The sequence below is a fragment of the Chionomys nivalis genome, chromosome 18 (genome assembly GCF_950005125.1).
Source record: "Chionomys nivalis chromosome 18, mChiNiv1.1, whole genome shotgun sequence".
Classification (NCBI taxonomy): domain Eukaryota; kingdom Metazoa; phylum Chordata; class Mammalia; order Rodentia; family Cricetidae; genus Chionomys; species Chionomys nivalis.
Window position 1 is genome coordinate 24,618,132 of NC_080103.1, and position 21,158 is coordinate 24,639,289.

General features: G+C 35.8%; 1 non-coding gene across 1 annotated transcript; it reads right to left on the reverse strand.

Annotated features, from left to right (window-relative positions):
• Positions 1-468: 468 nt before the first annotated feature.
• Positions 469-576, reverse strand: LOC130890290 (U6 spliceosomal RNA). The gene has a single exon (XR_009058727.1). It is a non-coding gene; the product is annotated as a U6 spliceosomal RNA (small nuclear RNA).
• Positions 577-21,158: the final 20,582 nt, after the last annotated feature.

The window sequence follows — 21,158 nt, forward strand, 5'->3', positions numbered from 1 at the left end:
TGTCTACTTCCCCTATTCAGGCAGATGACTATATGTTTTTCTTTGGGTTCACCTTCTTATTTAGCTTCTCTAGGATCAGAAATTATATGCTCAATGTCCTTTATTTCTGGCTAGAAACCAATTATGAGTGAGTACATCCCATGTTCCTCTTTTTGGGTCTTGTTATTTTGTTTTGTTTTGTTTTCATTAATTTCATCCTCTTTATCTATCTCTTCTATTTTGTAATTTTTTTGTTGTTTTTTTTTGTTTGTTTGTTTGTTTTTGTTTTTCGAGACAGGGTTTCTCTGTGGTTTTGGAGCCTGTCCTGGAACTAGCTCTGTAGACCAGGCTGGTCTCGAACTCCTATTTTGCAATTTTTAAAGAAAAAGTTGGAAGTGAAAAGTTAGCAGAGTAATCTTAAGTCTTCACTTTCATGTTTGTACTTCTCTGTGTTTGCTAATGCCTTCCCATTGAACTTATTTTTCTTATAAAAGTACAGAGTGCCTCATGAATTTTTGTGTCAAATTTGTGCAGGAGCCATGATAATCTTCTCTGTATCATTCCAATTTTAGTATATGTGTGTCAAAGTGAGCACACAACTAATATTATAAATCCATTCTATTTTAGCAGGCATTAAAACATGAATAATATAATAGAAGATGTGTATGTTTTAATGTGAATTGCTCTTATCTCACATTTCCACTACAGACTGAAATATATTATTATTCTTTATTATTTAAATGCAAGCCTAGGTTAATCAATTTTTTCTAAGTTTTTTATTTTTTTATTTTTTATTTATTTAATTATTAAAGATTTCTGCCTCTTCCCCGCCACCACCTCCCATTCCCCCCCCTCCCCGAATCAAGTCTTCCTCCCTCCTCAGCCCAAAGAGCAATCAGGTTTCCCTGCCCTGTGGGAGGTCCAAGGACCACCCACATCCATCCAGGTCTATTAAGGTGAGCATCCAAACTACCTAGGCTCCCACAAAGCCATTATGTGCAATAGGATCAAAAACCCATTGCCATTGTTCTTCAGTTCTCAGTAGTCCTCATTGTCCGCTATGTTCAGCGAGTCCGGTTTTGTCCCATGCTTTTTCAGACCCCGGCCAGCTGGCCTTGGTGAGTTCCCGATAGAACATCCCCATTGCCTCAGTGTGTGTGTGCACCCCTCGCGGTCCTGAGTTCCTTGCTCGTGCTCTCACTCCTTCTGCTCCTCCTTTGGATCGTGAGACTTCAGTCCAGTGCTCTAATGTTGGTCTCTGTCTCTGTCTTCTTTCATCGCCTGATGAAGGTTAATATTCAGGAGGATGATTAAATGTTTTTCTTTGGGTTCACCTTCTTATTTAGCTTCTCTAGAATCACGAATTATAGTCTCAATGTCCTTTATTTATGGCTAGAAACCAAATATGAGTGAGTACATCCCTTGTTCCTCTTTTTGGGTCTGGCTTAACTCACTCAGGATAGTGTTTTCAATTTCCGTCCATTTGTATGCAAAATTCAAGAAGTCATTGTTTTTTACTGCTGAGTAGTACTCTAATATGTATATATTCCATACTTTCTTCATCCATTCTTCCATTGAAGGGCATCTAGGTTGTTTCCAGGTTCTGGCTATTACAAACAATTTTGCTATGAACATAGTTGAGCATATACTTTTGTTGTATGTTAGGGCATCTCTTGGGTATATTCCCAATAGTGGTATTGCTGGGTCGAGAGGTAGGTTGAACCCGACTTTCCTGAGAAACCGCCACACTGCTTTCCAAAGTGGTTGCACAAGTTTGCATTCCCACCAGCAATGGATGAGTGTGCCCTTTTCTCCACAACCTCTCCAGCAGAGGCTATCATTGGTGTTTTTGATTTTAGCCATTCTGACCGGTGTAAGATAGTATCTTAATGTTGTCTTGATTTGCATTTCCCTGATTGCTAAGGAAGTTGAGCACGATCTTAAGTGTCTTTTGGCCATTTGAACTTCTTCTGTTGAGAATTTTCTGTTCAGCGCAGTGCCCCATTTTATAATTGGATTTATTAACCTTTTACGGTCTTATTTCTTGAGTTCTTTATATATTTTGGAGATCAGACCTTTGTCAGTTGCGGGGTTGGTGAAGATCTTCTCCCAGTCAGTGGGTAGCCTTTCTGTCTTAGTTACAGTGTCCTTTGCTTTACAGAAGCTTCTCAGTCTCAGGAGGTCCCATTTATTCAATGATGTCCTTAGTGTTTGTGCTGCTGGGGTTATACGTAGGAAGTGTTCTCCCGTGCCCATGTGTTGTAGAGTACTTCCCACTTTCTCTTCTATCAGGTTCTGTGTGTTTGGACTGATATTGAGGTCTTTAATCCATTTGAACTTTAGTTTTGTGCATGGTGATCGATATGGATCTATTTTCATTCTTCTACAGATTGACATCCAGTTTTGCCAGCACAATTTGTTGAAGATGCTCTCTTTTTTCCATTGTATACTTTTAGCTCCTTTATCGAAAATCAGGTGTTCATAGGTTTGTGGGCTAAAGTCAGGGTCTTCTATTCGATTCCATTGGTCGACTTCTCTGTTTTTATGCCAATACCAAGCTGTTTTCAATACTGTAGCTCTGTAATAGAGTTTGAAGTCAGGGATGGTAATGCCTCCAGACGATCCTTTATTGTATAAGATTGTTTTGGCTATCCTGGGTTTTTTGTTTTTCCATATAAAGTTGATTATTGTCTTCTCCAGATCTGTGAAGAATTTTGATGGGATTTTGATGGGGATTGCATTGAATCTATAGATTGCTTTTGGTAGAATTGCCATTTTTACTATGTTGATCCTCCCAATCCAAGAGCAAGGGAGATCCTTCGATTTTCTGGTGTCCTTTTCAATTTCTTTCTTCAAAGACTTAAAGTTCTTGCCAAATAGATCTTTCACTTCCTTGGTCAGAGTTACCCCCAGATATTTTATGCTATTTGAGGCTATCGTGAAAGGTGATGCTTCTCTGATTTCCCTCTCTGCTTCCTTATCCTTAGTGTATAGGAAGGCAACTGATTTTTTGGAGTTGATTTTGTAACCTGCCACATTACCAAAGGTGTTTATCAGCTGTAGGAGTTCTTTGGTAGAGTTTTTGGGGTCGCTTATATATACTATCATATCATCTGCAAATAACGAAAGCTTAACTTCTTCCTTTCCAATATGGATCCCCTTATGTTGTCTTATTGCTATTGCTAGAACTTCAAGCACTATATTGAAGAGGTATGGAGAGAGTGGACATCCTTGTCGTGTTCCTGATTTTAGTGGGATGGCTTTGAGTTTTTCTCCATTTAATTTAATGTTAGCTGTCGGCTTGCTGTAAATAGCTTTTATTATATTTAGGTATGACCCTTGTATCCCTAATATCTCCAAGACCTTTATCATAAAGGGGTGTTGAATTTTGTCGAATGCTTTTTCAGCATCTAATGAAATGATCATATGGTTTTTTTTCTTTCAGTTTATTTATATGGTTGATTACATTGATAGATTTGCGTATGTTGAACCAGCCCTGCATCTCTGGAATGAAGCCTACTTGATCATAATGGATAACTTTTCTAATGTGTTCTTGGATTCGGTTTGCCAGTATTTTATTGAGAATTTTTGCGTCGATGTTCATGAGTGAGATAGGCCTGTAATTCTCTTTCTTGGTTGGGTCTTTGTGTGGTTTTGGTATCAGGGTAACTGTAGCTTCATAAAAGGAATTTGGCAATGACTCTTCTGTTTCTATATTGTGAAATACATTAAGGAGCATAGGTATTAGCTCTTCTTGGAAGTTCTGGTAGAATTCTGCATTGAAACCATCTGGTCCTGGGCTTTTTTTGGAAGGGAGATTTTTGATAACTGTTTCTAATTCTTCGCGACTAACATTTCTATTTAGATCGTTCACCTGGTCTTGGTTTAGGTTTGGTATATGGTACTTATCTAAAAAAGTGTCCATTTCTTTTGCATTTTCCAGTTTTGTGGCATACAGGCTTTTGTAGTAAGATCTAATGATTCTCTGAATTTCCTCTGCGTCTGTGGTCTGTGGTGTGTCAAAGTGAGCACACAACTAATATTAAAAAATCCATTCTATTTTAGCAGGCATTAAAACATGAATAATAAAATAGAAGATGTGTATGTTTTAATGTGAATTGCTCTTATCTCACATTTCCACTACAGACTGAAATATATTATTCTTTATTATTTAAATGCAAGCCTAGGTTAATCAATTTTTCTAAGTTTTTATTCACACTAAATTTACCACATATTTTGCTTCTAAGGTGACAAAAGAAATATTTTCCTTATATGTGAAAAGTTATGATGCTGTAGACTCATTTGGATGCTCTCTTTTGCTTTACTAAATGACTTAAAAATAGAAAGATTCATAGTGTCAAAAATAGTTCAGAAGCTAGTTCACAAAATGAAACACTTAAGGAATTAATGTCTTAAAGTAGAAGTGTATCTAAGAATCAGAATAATAGCAAGTATGGCATCATAACCCTAAGTGTGCAGCAGTGTTGTACATATGTTGGTAGTAACCAATAACTCTCTAAATGGATTTAAGACCTGCTCACCATGCAGAAAACCATGTCTGATACTGGACACCTACCACAGAAATATGAAGGTGAAGCCATGGTTCTTAAAGAAGAACCTACCATGCTCTCTTTACTAAGCCAGCATAATTCCTAACCACACTCTAAATATTTATCCTAATACCCAAGTGCATAAGGAGTATAAGTGAGAAAACAAGTGTAGTTTTCACTCTTCACCAGGGACAATTTTCTATGTAACAGACAGAGACCAGTGTAGAAAACCACAATAAATAAATAAATGCAGTGTTGTGCAGTCTAGTTCCACTGGAAAAATATACAATGCAACTCCAACACCTATGGCTCAGAGATCACTGAGGAAAGGGACAGGATGATTATAAAAGCTAGAGAAAGAAGTTTACTGTGATATTGTGTTTCCTAGGAATGTTAGAAGATATACCCATAAAGTCTCACCAATATGACTGCCAAAGCATGAACTGAAGAAGGACAACAATATACACTCCAAAATGGAATGGAGAAAGCAAAGGCAGCCTCAACCCTCGACACAAAGAACTACAGACAACTAAGGAATGTTAAGAGTAGGAAAAGAGAAATAGTTTTCCCCAGAGAAGACAATACCAGTTGATTAGCCAGTACAAAATGATCAGCCCTGAAAACATACATACAAATAACATTACACAGACTAAGCAGTATATACTTGCATACTTAGGGATGTGTGTGTGTATGTGTGTGTATGTGTTCATGCATGTGTGTGTGAAAAATTAATTTTAAAAGAGCATGAACTAGGAAGAAAGCAAGAGGAACGGGAAAGGAACAAGATGTAATATATATTATAATTTCCAAAAGTAAAATAAACAATTTTAAAAGAGAAAAAAAGTGTCTCTTAAAAAATAGAGTTTTAGATTTCTGTCTTTTGGGTAGAAGTATTTGAATTTTATAGTAGCACCTCCTTTCTTTTTTTGTGAAATTTATTGCACTTTTTAAAATTTGTCCTCACTCTCAATTAACTGATTAAGAACAACACATTCACTTACTTATACTTAATTAGAGGTCAACTTTTGTTCCTCGTTTGCTCAACAACAACAAAACTCCAAAGTTACACTTTAACAAGGTTTGTGGTTTTAGGCATCTATAGGTTTTCTACCATTTTTGGATCATCTTTTAGTCCACTGTGAATATGAGTGTGACATATTTTGAGTATATTTAAGAAGTACAAAATGACTAAAAAAATCAATGCAGTGATTTCTTTACAAAATTTCAATTAAATGAGTGATTACTGTGAATATAATAATATTATTAATAACACAATGTACAACATTTTAACATATATTCACCAGGATGTAAAAATCAAGATGCTTTTTTTTCTTCTGATCTGAAGTTGTGAAAGGTGTTCTTGTCACCGCGTTGAAAACAGCAGGGTTAACTAGAGGCTGGATAAAAATATTTCATAATTTCCACCTACACAGTTTCCACCAGGGCACCATCAAAGTCAGATTTGACCCTGTGTCATCACTCTTTTAAAGACTCACTGCAAAGGGACAGAAATCCTCTAATAAATGCCCAGTGACTCGCAGTTTAACCCTTTGCCAGGTGGATCTCTGCTGTATAATGTAATCAAATCATAACAAACAGAACAAAGAATCCATAGCTAGATACCTGTTTGCCAGTTCAAATACTTGGTTAGATTTATTCTCAGTTCCTTTCATGGAGAGATCTAGAGGAAGCTGGCTAGTGTATTGTTAATTCCCTACATCTTTATTGTAATGCCAACACTATTTATCCCTTTTTTATTTCTTCAGGTCCTTGTTGTGGTAGTGACAGCTGTTATGGCTGCTGGGGCCACTTTCCTTTATCTCTTTTCCATTACTAAAAGGGCATGAAGCAGCTGTTGTTCCTTCTAAAACTGAAGAAGGGATCAGTTTTGGGAGGCACAGAAAGGGTTGGGAAAGTATCTCTCCTTGAGGAAATGAGAGCATTTTTGTTAAAGCTGAGAACCTGCTGGATGCTGTGTGTTAAGCTGCAATTCCAGCACAAAATGAATTCATAGTAAGACTCTGCCCCACTACACAAAATAAATAATAAAATATAAAAGCTCACTACTTTCTTGAGTCAGTAATGACCCATTTCTCAAATGAATATATTGCTGATTGCTTACTGCATTCAAGCACATGTTTTGAATGTGCATGCTTGAGGAATAGTGTTTGCTTTCCATAGTTCTGGAAGCCTCAAAGTTCCTTTGTACTCTGTCTCATATCTTTTCTGCACATATATTATACATGTCTCTATACACATAAAGAGTGTAAATGATCACTTGCATGGTGGTATGATGGATCAAGGTACCAGATGACATTTTTGTACCCAGAATAATAATTTTTCTTCCCATTCCAATATAAATCAGCTTTTGCTTGATATAAGTGAAATTTCATGCTTTGTACCATTTTATACTATTGATTTCCAGAGCCTGATCTCTCTTTGCTTTAGGGACACTCCACATCAATTGCAAACTGTCAACTGAGTTTCCAAAATGTTGTGTTCTTTCATTGAATATATCATACAGAAACATCAGCTTGGGAAAATAATAGAGACTGTGGATTCTCTCCCTGCTTTGAGAGTTGCTGCAAACATGCTAGATTAAAATGACTGCAGTGAAGTACATGTCTTTTCAACAAGAATATGCAATACTTGGTTTTATTTACAGTCACAACAAAGAAGCAAAAGTTGAATCTTTTTCTATAGTAAATAATACCTGAAAATATTTTAAAGTATTATATGTAAGACCTTTAACTATGAAGCTTTTAAAAGATAAGGAAAATTCTTTGGGACACCGTAATTGGTAAGATTCAAGATTTTTAAAATAAGTCTCTAAAATAGTGGTTCTCAGCCTTCCTAATTCTTCAGCTCTTTAATACAGCTTCTCATGTTGTGGTGAGCCCCAACCATAAAATCATTTTGGTTCTATTTCATAGCTTTAATTTTACTACAGTTATAAATTGTAATTTAAATAGCTAATAAGCAACCTCCAAGGGGGTCAAGTACCACAGGCTGAAAATTACTACTCTAAGATCACAGCAAAGAAAATAAAAATAGACACATGAAATTACATAAAATAATTTCAACACATTGAAGGGGATGGCAGAATGCCATGCTTCCAGTGGATGAGAGAAAATAATGAATTGTATGTAAAGAACTCTTAATCTTAGAGACCCAAGTAAAAAATAGACAAAAGATTTCAACAAACAGTTCTTAAAGCCAGATATACAGAAGATCCACAAAAATTAAAATCTATGAAATATCACAAATCATAAGGGAAATGTGAATCAAGGTCACAATGAAATATCACATCCTATAAAGCATGACTCTTATCACACAAATAAAAGATAAAAGCTACTATAAGAATACAGAAAAATAGAGGCCATTGCCTAATGTTGGTGAGAAAATGCATCAGTTGAACTTTTAGAGAAAATATTTATTAAAACAAGAAGCAACACAAGAATCACTAAGCCATATAATAGTATGTGTTTTAAGTGTGTCACAATGTACTCCCACTTGCCCTGTAGGGGTTTATAATACTAAGAAATGGAAACCATAGTGCTCATTAGATAATGAATAAACAAAGAAATCTGTGCATGTTCACAGTGGATTCTTCACTTCTTCTTTCAGCATTCATCAGTAATAAAATGTGATACAAACTCTATAAAATGAAATTCTTCTGGATTTCTCCTTAGAAGTTCAGGAGATCACTTTCTGAAATCCAGTGAAGTCATCTATTCAAAAAGAAATACATACATAAAAAACTGGGACAAAATATTGAAATAATTTTGGAGAGCCAATAGTGTATGTCTATGTATAGAGTAAATATTGTGTCTGTGTATATGCAGAGAGATTCATATCTTTCTGTGATTCATGTCGCTTTAGGTTATGGTTTCCTCACTCTTGGAACTATATTGGTGTTCCTACTTTACAACTTCATGCGTCACCTTGCCTCACCTCGCCTTGCCTCTTTTCTTTCCACCTTCTCTTTCTTTCCTCTTTTTTTTCCCTCTCCTATCTCCTCCTTTCTTCTTCCCTCCCCTCTCCTCTCTTCTGCTCTTTTTCTTTTACAACCACCTTTAAAATATATTTGAAATATACTTCACTGGAAGTAATTGCCAATAAGAAAGATGAACTATCTTAACAATTAACATTCCAACAAACAGGCAAGATATCAATCATAGTTGTTAAGATTCTCAGGAAATAGGTTAAAAATTTACATGTTTAATTAGGAAGAAAGCTTCACTCAGTCAGAGAAAATGAATCAAAGATGATAAGAATGAGGATGGAGAATGGATGAAGAAAGGTCAGATATAATACAGTCCTGAGATTCTGCAGGGCTCACTACGTCAAAGTACCAGTTTGTAGGGCAAAACCTTTCTGAGTTCCAGTGAAGTCATAGACACTCTAAGAAAAACACACATTAAAAAACAGCACAGGAAATTAATTTGGATGAGCCAAAATTTATGTCTATGAGTCCATGTTTCCATTTCCTAAAAATTAAATGGAAACTTTGAAAAGAACTTGCCGTTTCAGTTCTGCTCAATGACCGTGCACGTAGACTTTGACCCCACCATAACTTGAGATGACTTTCATCAAGGTCTCCTTATCTTTAATACAGTTGCAGGAATTTCTTTATAAAAGAAATAAAAATGCAGAATTTAACAGTCATTTATGGCCTACGAAAAATTCTACTTTGTTGGTTCATAGCCCCAAATGAGTTTTGGTTGTAGGTAAATCCTCTTAAGAATAAAACAAAATAGAAACTTTCCTCCATTATTATTTAGTGAAATTAATTGTTTCACCAGGATGATCCAACAGATTTATGTTTCTTGTCTTTTTCCACTGATATATGGCTACAAACTTCTTGGTGGACTCTGTATTAAAATTTATAACCTTAATGCAGTATTTAAAATCCCAGACGAAAAAACATAGAAATGAGCAACAGTGCTCATTTATTCTCAGAATTTTATTTCAGAAAAAGACCATAGTTTCGGTATAGATAAATGTGCTAGGAATTACGGTTCAACATGCTGCCAGCACTAGCTTTTTGGTTTTAAAAATCATGCTTTAGTTGCAGTGATTCTTTCCTTTAGAACCAAGAACTTAGTATCTCTCAATATATGAAGATTTTTTTAGTGTTGTCCATTACTAGTAATGAAGGAGGTCCACATTGACCAAGGCACTGTAAGGTACTCTATGGTCATTTGAAACAACTCGCCTCCTTGCTCTTATGAATGAAGTTTTTCAAATGACATTGACTTAAAATGGAGGTTAAAGGGGGAGAGAAGAGATGGAACTATTTTAGATATGTTATTTTTTTTTCCAAATTGTAGTTCTGAAGTGATCATCTTTTTAAATCATTTTAAAAATTCCGACTTTCAAGTTGGATTTTTAGTTTGCCATTCCTGTTTTCTTTTTTGAATATTTTTACTCCTTCATTGTTTATGTCAGATTATTACTTTAAAGAAGAGCACGACTTGGACATAAATTACAGCATGCTAGAATGCTTAATCTCCTGGTTCAGATTTTATTGCTGTCCTGAATAAATAACACATAATAATTTTGTTTTATTAATAAAGTGATCAGTCTTTATTGCCCGATGCTTGTTAATGAAGATTAAAAATAAAGGACCCTAACAATAAATTAGAAGTGTTTAAACAACTGAGAAAAATGAATCGACTGTTACATATTAGATTTTTTTTATTGGATACATTTACAGATAGAGTTCAAAATCCCTTGGGGTATCTTTTGTTGTTTATATAATTAAAAGCACTTGTTTGTTGGAAATGCTTAGAAATAAGTGGTACCTTTTTTCGGCCAATTATCCAGCACACATTAATTTTTGAGTAAAAGTCTGATAAGATCTGTTGAAATACTAGGATTTGATTTCAGAGGTCAAGAAAACTTCAAACTAAGTTGCTAAATGGAATAACTGAGGGTGAACAGATTCCGTGAAGAGAACCTTCAAAGAAAGAAGTCAAAACAAGGTTCTGTCAAAACTTACATTTTGATAAGATCTGTTGAAATACTAGGATTTGATTTCAGAGGTCAAGAAAACTTCAAACTAAGTTGCTAAATGGAATAACTGAGGGTGAACAGATTCCGTGAAGAGAACCTTCAAAGAAAGAAGTCAAAACAAGGTTCTGTCAAAACTTACATTTCATTTTTCTGTTAAAGCTCATCTTCTTTCACAAGACACTGAACTACTTGAAGATTTGAAGCTGCTGAAATGCATTCTTCAGCTTCTTGATTTCTTTTGTATGCATGATTTTCCTTTGCCTCTTTTCTCATGGTCAATTATTCTAGCAACATCTGTGTAGTGCTGTGTATCTATCATAGTAACTCGTTCCAAGGAATCCTTCTGACTTCAGCTGAGATGGTATTTTCTCTGGGAGTCTCAAATAGTTTTCTTCTTATATAGAATACTATTCCCGTCTTTAGTGTAATACCTATTCATATCTTTGGTTCTTTACATAGTCCCTGGATAGTCTATTGTAATATAGGTTTCTTCAAACCACAGAAGGAGTCTTATTCTATTGTAGATCATTTGTTCACATTACAGGCATATAGTAGAAATTACAGGCACACAGTAAATATTGAACACAATAAATCTAGAAATATAATTATATAGAGACAAAGATGCAGAGGCTATGAGAAAATGTACTGTGCTGGTTGGGCAGCAGCTAGAGCAGAGTTTTGAGTTGGGTGGCAGGGTACTGATGTTCAACTCTGTTACTTGCATGGTCTTTGACCCCAGGAAAGTTTGGTCTGCCCTAAGTCTATAATCTGTAACACAGACACCATAAAAGGGTTTTTTTTTCTCGTGGAAATATGAAGCTTTCTTTAGAAAGTTAGTACACACAGCCTATAAAAAATTTACTATAATATTCTAAATATTTGATGAATGTCTATTGGAAAGTGAAATATAGATAGGAAGCTTCAGGAAACATAATGTTAAGTAAGTAATAAGAGATTTGGTAGTTATAATTAGCTAGCATTCAACATTCTAGACCATAATTTATAGGAGGTTGGTGATTAACTGACCAGAGCCTGTTTCTTTTCCTGTTCAGTTTTAGTCCCAGGACATCTAGTTTTATTCATTATCTTTACAGTAATATTTTTATAGGATTATCCTTTAGTTTGTAGGATCAGAAAACTGACTGGCTTGTTAAAACTTGGATGCTAAGCCCTCTCAATGAAGTCTCTGTAGAGAGCTTTGGAAGCACCTCAGGTGGTCATGATGCCTAGCTTCTGAGAGCTACATGTGGAGGTTCACTGCTCTGTTCATATTTCCAGAAGCACAGATGTGTAGGTTAGGTTTGCAAAAGACTACCTGCTGATTCAGAAATGCTTTTCATCCATTTTTTGCCCTCAGTCATAATATTTATACCTTTTATAGAACTGTTTGCTTTGTTCACTGTGCTTTCATGTTCTAAAATTGTAGGATATAATCTTTAGCCTCAAATACTTTGTGATATAGTTAGTTGAGAGATGAGTGCTAAACACATTTAAATGCTGCATAAATTTACAACTTTAAGTTTTGATATTAAATTCCAGTGTAGTATAGAAAAGAATATGAGATGCTTCAGTTCTCAGAGAGGATTTTGCTGAGTGAGTTAGCCAAGAAAACTACATGATAGTTGATTGGGCAAGAAAGAGTGATAAAATTATGAAGAAGCATATAAAAATGTGAGCGAAGGAACATAAACAGGGGCCGGACATGGTAGTACATACTACAACTTCATCACTCAAAAGGATGAGTTTAAGATTAGCTTTATCTACAAAGCAAGCTCATGATCAATCTAGGCTATGAAAGAGTACTTCAGGAAAGACAAGGTATATGTAATGTGATATGAGCACATATAATATGAAAGAATTTGAGGTAATACCGAAGCCAGAAACTTTAAGGGGCAATTGGGATAAGGGAATGAAAAGAGAAGTTGGGGGAAATTGTTTATCAAAACTAAAATCATATGATGAAGTCATGTAGAAACCTAATAGTTTGTAGTTTATCATACTATATATTTTTAAAAGAAATTTAAATGAAGGTATTCCACATGGATGGATGAAAGTCCATCCAGAAACTACTTTTATTGAATGAGTATTCCAGCGTCAGATATGGAATAGTCCCCAATGAATTGTTACTCAATAAGGTTGTTCAGGTCCCCAAACAAGTGCTACTGCTCTTGGTTAGCCACTAACATTTGAAGATAAGACTCTGTTACTGAAGACATCACACACTTTGTTTGCAAGACATACAGAAATCAATATAAAACTGAGATGGAAGCGTCCTCCCTACTAGCTAATTTTTGTAGTACTGCAAACTGCAAAATGGTGTATAGGTTTGAGGGGTAGCAAAGTTATCAACGGTTTAATCTGCCTATGAGCTCTGTGGGTATAATACCTTCCTGTTAGGCACGTTATACCTGCAATTACAATACAGGTAGCTCAGAAGCTTAAATAAAACCTCTCCCAAAAGTTATATAAGCAGTAAGCAATTACGTGAAGATAAGAACTGTCTAAAAATTGTACAGGGAGCTTCATGCATTCAGCTTTTGTGTGTTATCAGTTCTGTACGGTAGGGAGTGCATTGATGACAATGTCTGTGCCTGCAAGTAGCACTAATAAGCCCGTTGGTTTACTAAGCTAGACTTAACTATACTTATTTCTTTGTTCTATCTTTGATGCTCTCCTATATGAACATATGTTTGCTCATATCTCCTCAGAGAACACATACAACAAATTTGTACCTGAAAAGATCCGCAGAATCAATGAATGCACTCTGCAATGTGTGATAAGATAAGCAACTGAGCAAGAGCTTTCCATAGGGCAAGTCCAGTCTTGGTACTTTTCCCTGTACAATCCAGCGTGGTATGCCTCTTTGACAAATAGGAGCTTCCACATGAATAATAGAATATCTCACAAACATCTGATGCACTAAGTAGTATATTATAGCCCATAAAAGTGGTACACATTAAGCAATATCATAAGAAGGCCGTGGTTCAGATGCATTGTCTTGCCAGTGGGCAATAATTTGAAAATGAGCCTGAATTCTTTGCTTCAGAAAGAAATTCCCTATGTAAATAAGGAATTATAATGAAAAAATGTATAGATTCTATACTCTTCATTAGTTTCTTATTTGATAAGATTATTAGAAATAAAAAGGATATTTTGCAACGTTGACGTGTTACTTGCAAGTAACCATCAGGAACTATAAGACAATAGATGAAAGTCAGATATTATTAATAAAACTGGATATGTGAGAGGTGAGTTTGATTCATGGAAAGAATTAGATAATGAAGACAGTATGAGGGAGGTAGAAGCATTGAAAAGTAGACACTTAATTGCAAAATTTATTCATATTTGACATTTATTTACAAAACAAGGGGAAAATCTATGATTATGATAGTCCACAAGGTACCAGGCATTGGTCCGAGAAGCTGTGGTTCAGAAACTATGATAGTTAAGGGATATGCTGTATTTGAAGTCCTTGAATTGGAAAAAATCTTTTAAAAAAAGTAATGAAAGTGACCACCAGAACCTGGTATGTAATGCTGTGGAATATGGAAGCCTATGGGATTAATCTGGATGTTTTGCAAGTAGAGAATGTGTGATGTTAGTTACCAATCCCACTGTGAAGCAAATGATACCTAACAGATGGCAATATGAGATAAATTTTCATTCAAGAAATAGTCTATTCAAGCCATTAGGGTTGCTTTGTCCTTAATGGATGAGGGCCCTATAACCATCAAGAACTTTAAGACAATAGATGAAGGCCGTATATTATTAATAAAACTGGATATATGAGAGGTGAGTTTGATTCTGGTTCTCTGGAACAGATGAGATTGTGTTCTCAGGCTAGTCAAAACAGTTCACAGGATCTCAGTACTAGTGTGGAATTGGTGATTTTGCTGAGCCCTCTGTTGGGAGGTGAGCTTTGAAAGGTAGGAATCTTTGACGGATATGAGTGATTTATACTGGGGTGTGAATCAGTTTTGTAAAGTGATAAAGCAAATGACGTGGTATGAGAGAATGGCAAAATGGATAAAGGCATCTGTCCTCTTTACTTAAATGTGAACTTGTCGTGATTTGTATCAAGTTAGAGTTCCCAAAGAAGAAAATAACAAAAAGCCAAAATCCCTGCTTATGAGCCTCTGAAAGACTGTAAGTCTGAGTAACAGTTCATCAAGGGCATAAATGATAGATCAATGCAGGTAGGAAAGATTAAGCTTGTACAATATATAAACAATTATGTCACAGAGTATGCAGTGTATATTTATTCCCTACAAGAGATTATAATGGCAATAGAGAGTTTAGTATAGCAAACAATCCTTTCAGAGGCATAAACACCTAATGGGCCAGCAGTAGTCAACATGCATGATCCAGGATCCTAGCAAACCCAGGGAACTGCACAGGCACAGCATGCTTTTGGTACCCATTGGCCCTAGGCAGGACCAAGCAATGTCAGCCTATCACTGAGCTTCTCAGAGAAAGGAGAAAGCATAGAGGCCCCACAACAGTGTCTGAGAAATAAAATGTCTTGTGGAGAATGGCTGTGGATTAAAGGAAGCTAAATAAATTAGTACCTCCCATGCATTCCGATGAAAATAAATATCACACTTTGGATAGAACAATGTCTATGAGTGGTGAGATCCATTGAGTCTGTGTTGAACTTTGCAAACTATTGTTAAAAGTGGCTGAATCTCAAGATCAAAATGTCACTTACTTGGAATAAATTGTGATGGGCCTTAAAAGAGTCTGTCTACCATCTGTAAAAACGATTTCATTATATAAGACAACTCTTGAGTAGTTTGCAAGTTTAGAAACATATCTGGGAGCATAGTAATAGCAGTAAAGATTTTAAAGTAAGTTGATTTGTGTTAGAAAGTTACATATTCAGAATCTACAAGGTTATTGAATAATAATACTTTTGTCAATACAGGATGATACTCTAGGATTTCTTGTCCAGAGAGGCTTATAAAGTTCCACAAAACAATACAGATCATTATGCTGCTATTGGTTGGGGTCTAAGACTGCTTGGTAAGACCTTATTGCTAATGATACATATTTACATGCTCTAGTTGGAGAACAGCAAGAAATCAGACTGAACGTGATTTGATACTCCCTCCCTAATGGTAGCCTTCTCAGTGCTGGAAGGTGTTATATAAAGTGCTAAGGGAAAACTGTCATCTACTTTCCTGATTGGTCCTGGGCCCTGTGTACTAACTAGTAAAATATCAGGTAAGCTGACCTAGGTGTGCAATAGTATCACCAATTTTAGGAGCAAATATCTGCTTACTGATTGAATTTAAGGCTTTCTTTGATGGAGGGAACTCCTGTTTTGTACCATAAAGTCAAAGCAAGGACTTATACCTGGAAAAGTCATAGCCAAAACTACCACTACTGTTTTGTTAAATTGATATGGTTTGTCTGTCAAATTGTTTCTAAACATTTGTGTTCGTTGCTATAGGTTGCTGGTCGTTTCAGACTTGATCATAAAGGGAAAATTCTTCCCTTTTTCCCTACTGTGTACATTGGTTAGTGAAAAGATTCAGAACTGGCCAAGCTTTTAATATAACTTACTATTGCTGTGGTACAGTGACCCAATGCTCAGTCATAAATAGAAGAAAATAGTCACACATCAATATGCCCATCACCTCAAGGTCTAGAGAGCATTTTTGAATATAGCGCAGAAAAAAAAATTGGAAGGGGTATAGTATTAGAAGTACTGTTTATCTATTTCCACCAATGTGAAACATTCCTTTAGATTGAGGAAAGAGGTTCTTGATTCAGGATGCTAACAAAACATGCAGTGATCAAGAGGCTCAGAAAGGAAAAAGACTCAAGGTTCTCCCAAGAAGTAAGCACTGACGGGAGGGAGGAGATCTTTTGGAGAAGCTGTCTACCTGTTGGTCAGGAGGCTCTAGGGAAGCAGCTTCATGGAGTTGTCACTCATGCTTTGGTGGCGTTTTCAGAGGTGTAGCTGCCTTTGAATCATCCATGTTTCTGTAAGTGAGCCAACAAAGTCATTGCACTGAGCTGGCTTTCATTGGTGTTTTATGTAGGGTAATGTTTATTCACACCTCCCAAGGGAAAGCCATACAACATGTAGCTACAAAATATATTTCACAGCAACAAACAAAACAGTATTTAACTGTATAATTGGGCACTACAACATACACAATTTAAAACCTAATACTGGCCATTAATTTACTAATTTTTTCCTAGTGATTGAACTTGACTCTTCCTCAACTAACTCATGGTTTCACACAGGAGGGTGGGGTTACTATCTTTTATCTCTCAGAATATTGCTTGCTTTAGGTTCCAGGTCAATTTTACTTCCCTTAACATGTCCCTGACAACACCTTCCACCTCTATCTATCTATACATCATACTCTTTATTATTTAGCCCACATCTAAGTCACAGGATAGACAGCAAATTTCAATGAAAGTCCACGAATCAATCTTGTTTGCCACAAAGCTAACATTCTAGAAGGTATGTTGAGGGATGGGATGAATAAATCATCTGCCTCTATATCCATTGACAAAGGACTCAGGGCAAGTACTGCTGGATAAATAACAGCCAAATATTTAAAAAAACTTAATTTTGGTTAAACATAGTTGGTTTTTAGGAACTTTATTTTTAGTGACAGAGTCAAATTAAATTAAGAAATATCATTGAACAAAAGTTTTCTTTCTTCTGGCAATCTACTCATCCATGGGACTGTGGAAAATTTTTTAAGTATGTAAAGGAGAGCTCAAAAAGAAGACTTTAGGAGATGACATTAAATCCAAAAACATATGTAATAAGGTACTCAAATGAATAGTCTTTTAAGTAATATAGACTACAATACTTTCTATTAAGTATTCTTTATCAAATTCCTTCCATATCTTTATTGTGTTAGCAAAGAGATTTTAGTGCATTGTTACATTAGAAGGGAGTTACATTTTATCTCAAGCCTATTTTCAGAAAGCTAAATGAGGCAAATCAGGGTTTCCAAAGTAAAAGGAGTCTGGTTTGGGGTTCTACACCATTTACATGAATGAGTAAGAAATGGAAGACTAACCCATTTACGGAAAAAAAAGGTCATGTTGAAACCATTTGCTCAACATTTTATCTGAGCCAGAAAATTTTACAAACTACAGCTTGACATGCAAACGATTGCAGGTTTTTCAGTTTTATATAGAGAAAATAGAGCAAATTAATTGGGATAGTTATATGTAACAATGTAAATGCTATATATAACTGACATTTGAATACATACATAATATTTGCTCTATTATAAAATACATATAATATTTTCTCTAGAGGTTGCCTGAAAATTAGAATAAAAGAGATAACATGTTTAAATAGTATACTCTGTGTAGAAAATAAAGGGTATGTTTACTAAAGAGCTTGTAGCTACAAGCTTCAACAATGACCAAATTTGTACTGAAGAAACAAATCAATCAAACTAGTTGTTATTTGGCATCATGCAGTCAAAAACAATTGTAGATTGGACAGTCTTTCACATTTCAGCTCGTTGTCTTGGAATCAGTGCATTGAATTAAAAGAAAAAAATGATTCTTTCTGCTCCAGAGTTTTCAGTTTCTACCAAGCATCAAATACAGAGATCTGAAAACAGAGAACAGTTTTAAAGTCTCCACATAAGGCTTAGTCATTGGATTCATTTTAGAGCATGCCTTTGGTGTGTCCTGAATAAGCTGATATTGAACATACCCCATGCTGTTTGTCTTTGGGAGGTGTCCTAATTTAAACTTTGCTTTGACCTCTGAACAGATGTAGAATAGAAATAGCCATAGAGCTGCCCAAAAGGTGAACAATGCTGGGTCCTCCTTTAGCGACCAAGAATATAAATTGAGAATAACACAATATCATCGTGGAAACTTACTCAGTTATTCTTTATTTTACCTCCTTAACTCCAGTGTGGTCTATTGAAAATAAATATGAATTATGTTATCTTTAATCTTCCATCTGATTTGAATCTTATGTAAGCACTGTAATTCTAAGTAACCTCACTTGTATTTTGTCTAGACAGACTAGAAGATGGCATGTCCCTTCCTGACTCCCGTGCATGCTGAAGCATGAATATTAACTCATAATTCCAGTTTGCCTACGGTGAGCACAGTTGGAGCTGTGCTTCAGCCACGATTCTGTCCCCTGACAAGGCCTACAGAGAGTTTCTTCTTTATTAAACACATACTGCAGATAAGGCATCAATAGGGCATCTATGACAGGAAGTCTCATCACTCCCCATTTCAGAGTTTATTTATCTGGAATATTTACCCTGAGTGGATAGGTCACTTCACTGCCAAAAATGCCTTTTGCCCAATGTTTCCAACACTCAGGGCATGAGTCATCCTTCATCGTTGCTAACAGAGTCAAGCATGAGCTAATTTAAACATTGAAGTAGTGGCCAGCATGCCTATATAGTTAAACAAAACCATAAGCAAAGCAAAACTATCCAAACTTAGTTTAATATGGTGATCATTGCCAAATTAATCTTTTAAACTTTAAAATAATGTCAAATGAACTATCAACCACTTAAATTATAGGAGCTTCAGAGACAGTTCCAGTTACTGAGTAGTCTACAGAGCTGATCAAATGATAGCTCATTCTGTCCTATATTTGAGATTGAATAATGACCACCATGTGATCTTTTATATAGATCACTGGCAATTTATCTGATCATCACTGAGAGTTCACTAGAACTCACCAGCACCTCAAAACTTGGTCTCACAAACATTTTAGAGTGAACATTTCCCCCCCTTATGCCCTGCTACCACTAACACGCCATCTTATTCATGTTGTCCCCAAAGCTTTTAATAACAATATTGAAAAAACTCTTGGGGTTTTAAACAGATGATGAGAAGCTAGGCTGAAGTTAGTTTAAGGAAAGCAGATCTTCTGGCTGTAGCACCATAATAGCATATAGTTCTGCTTCTGGGTTGCCCTTTCTTGGTCAATTCCTTACTTCAATCAAACCTATCTTTGCTTTTCCAATCTACTTTCTCATGACTTTTTATTTAATTTACTTACAAAAATCTCTCGGCGGAGTAGTCTTTCCTGGTTGTCCCATGTCTACACAGCCTATCATTTTACATCTTTAAGGTTTTCATTTCGGAGCAATCCCCCACTGGAAAAAGCAGTCTGTGTCTTGGCTCATGTTGGACACATTATACACTGTTGAGAACGAGTACTTAAACTGTGAGATTGTTCATCAGTATTGTACACTGAATGAGTCAAAGACTTCTGTTGTAACACTGTAGTCCTGGGTAAGCCGAAAAATGAAGAGCCAATGATGGTAAGCATCTAGAATAAAAAGGTTGACTTGTTTTCCTTCTTGATGTCTCTGTTTAGGAGAATCAATGCTTCTCCCTTGTGTAGATTGTGATATACAAAAAGACAAATGCAGGATACGTGAATATGGTGTGAATTTCATGAGCTGGCAACCACAAGGAGCATTAGACCTTGTGTTAGGTCCACTTACTCAGAAAGGGTTTCTCTTTACTCTTTCTAAGTGCAAACATATACATATTTCATGTAGATACTCACTGCTTGTTTTACTGTGCTGGAATGGCTCAATAGATCATAGCTACCATATAGATTGCCTGTTCTCACTGATGTTATCTATATTTTATTGTTCTCAAGCTACAATTACTCTAACTTTCACAGAATTGTGTAAGAAAGTAATACACATTCATTAAATCTGATTACAACCCCAACTTTGCCATTTCCTAGTTCTGTGACCTTGAATGAACAATTTAATTTGTGAAAGCCTTGATCTCGTCAAAGCTCAATCTAGATGCAGATTGATAATTACTTCATTTCATTTTATATAAGGATTATGGGGAATAGCGTATGTGAAAATGCTTTCATAAACAAACTATAAATACGTATTGCTTTAGATCTGGCTTTAGACTGTACCAAAAAAATAAACTGGAAGCAGAAGTTTATAGAGTTCCCACTTTTGTCTCTTCTCTTTGTTATTTTTGATAAACTTGTATTCTATGTATGTCATTTCATAAATATGGGAAGCGTTTTAATTACAATTTTGGGGAGCAGTACAGAAAACACAGTTTCAGAGGAAGTAAGGCTATAAACTTGGGCTCTCTAAAGTTTAACAGTAAATACAGTAAGGTATACATCCATACAGATGACTGGTAGATAGACAAGACAGACAGACAGAGGATTATTAGTGGAGAGGATGTGTCAAGCCCTCACTATAAAAATCCATGGCAGATCAGGAGGAGGTAAGACACAGAGGAAGTGAAAAATATGAACCTTTTTGGCTCTCTGCAGAGCTGGATCTAGGCTCTGCTTTCTGAGCATGTCTTATTCTGAATGGTATTTGCCCAGATGAGCTGACAAATCAAATACTTGGTGTGAGGTGGCTGTAATGGAGACAAATGCCTACTAAAACATAGGAGACTGAAAATGGAAGTGGGGGGACCCAGAATTAATCCAATGTATCACTTCCCTTCTACGTGTCAGCTTTAAAGAGTTGGCCTCTCAGAGACCACGGAAGGGAGCGGTTAGTGAATTAATGTAATGCATCATCACAGATTCGCTTGAAATCTATCTATAAACCCTAGCCTGCAAAGGTAGAGGTACCATGCTTAGTCATC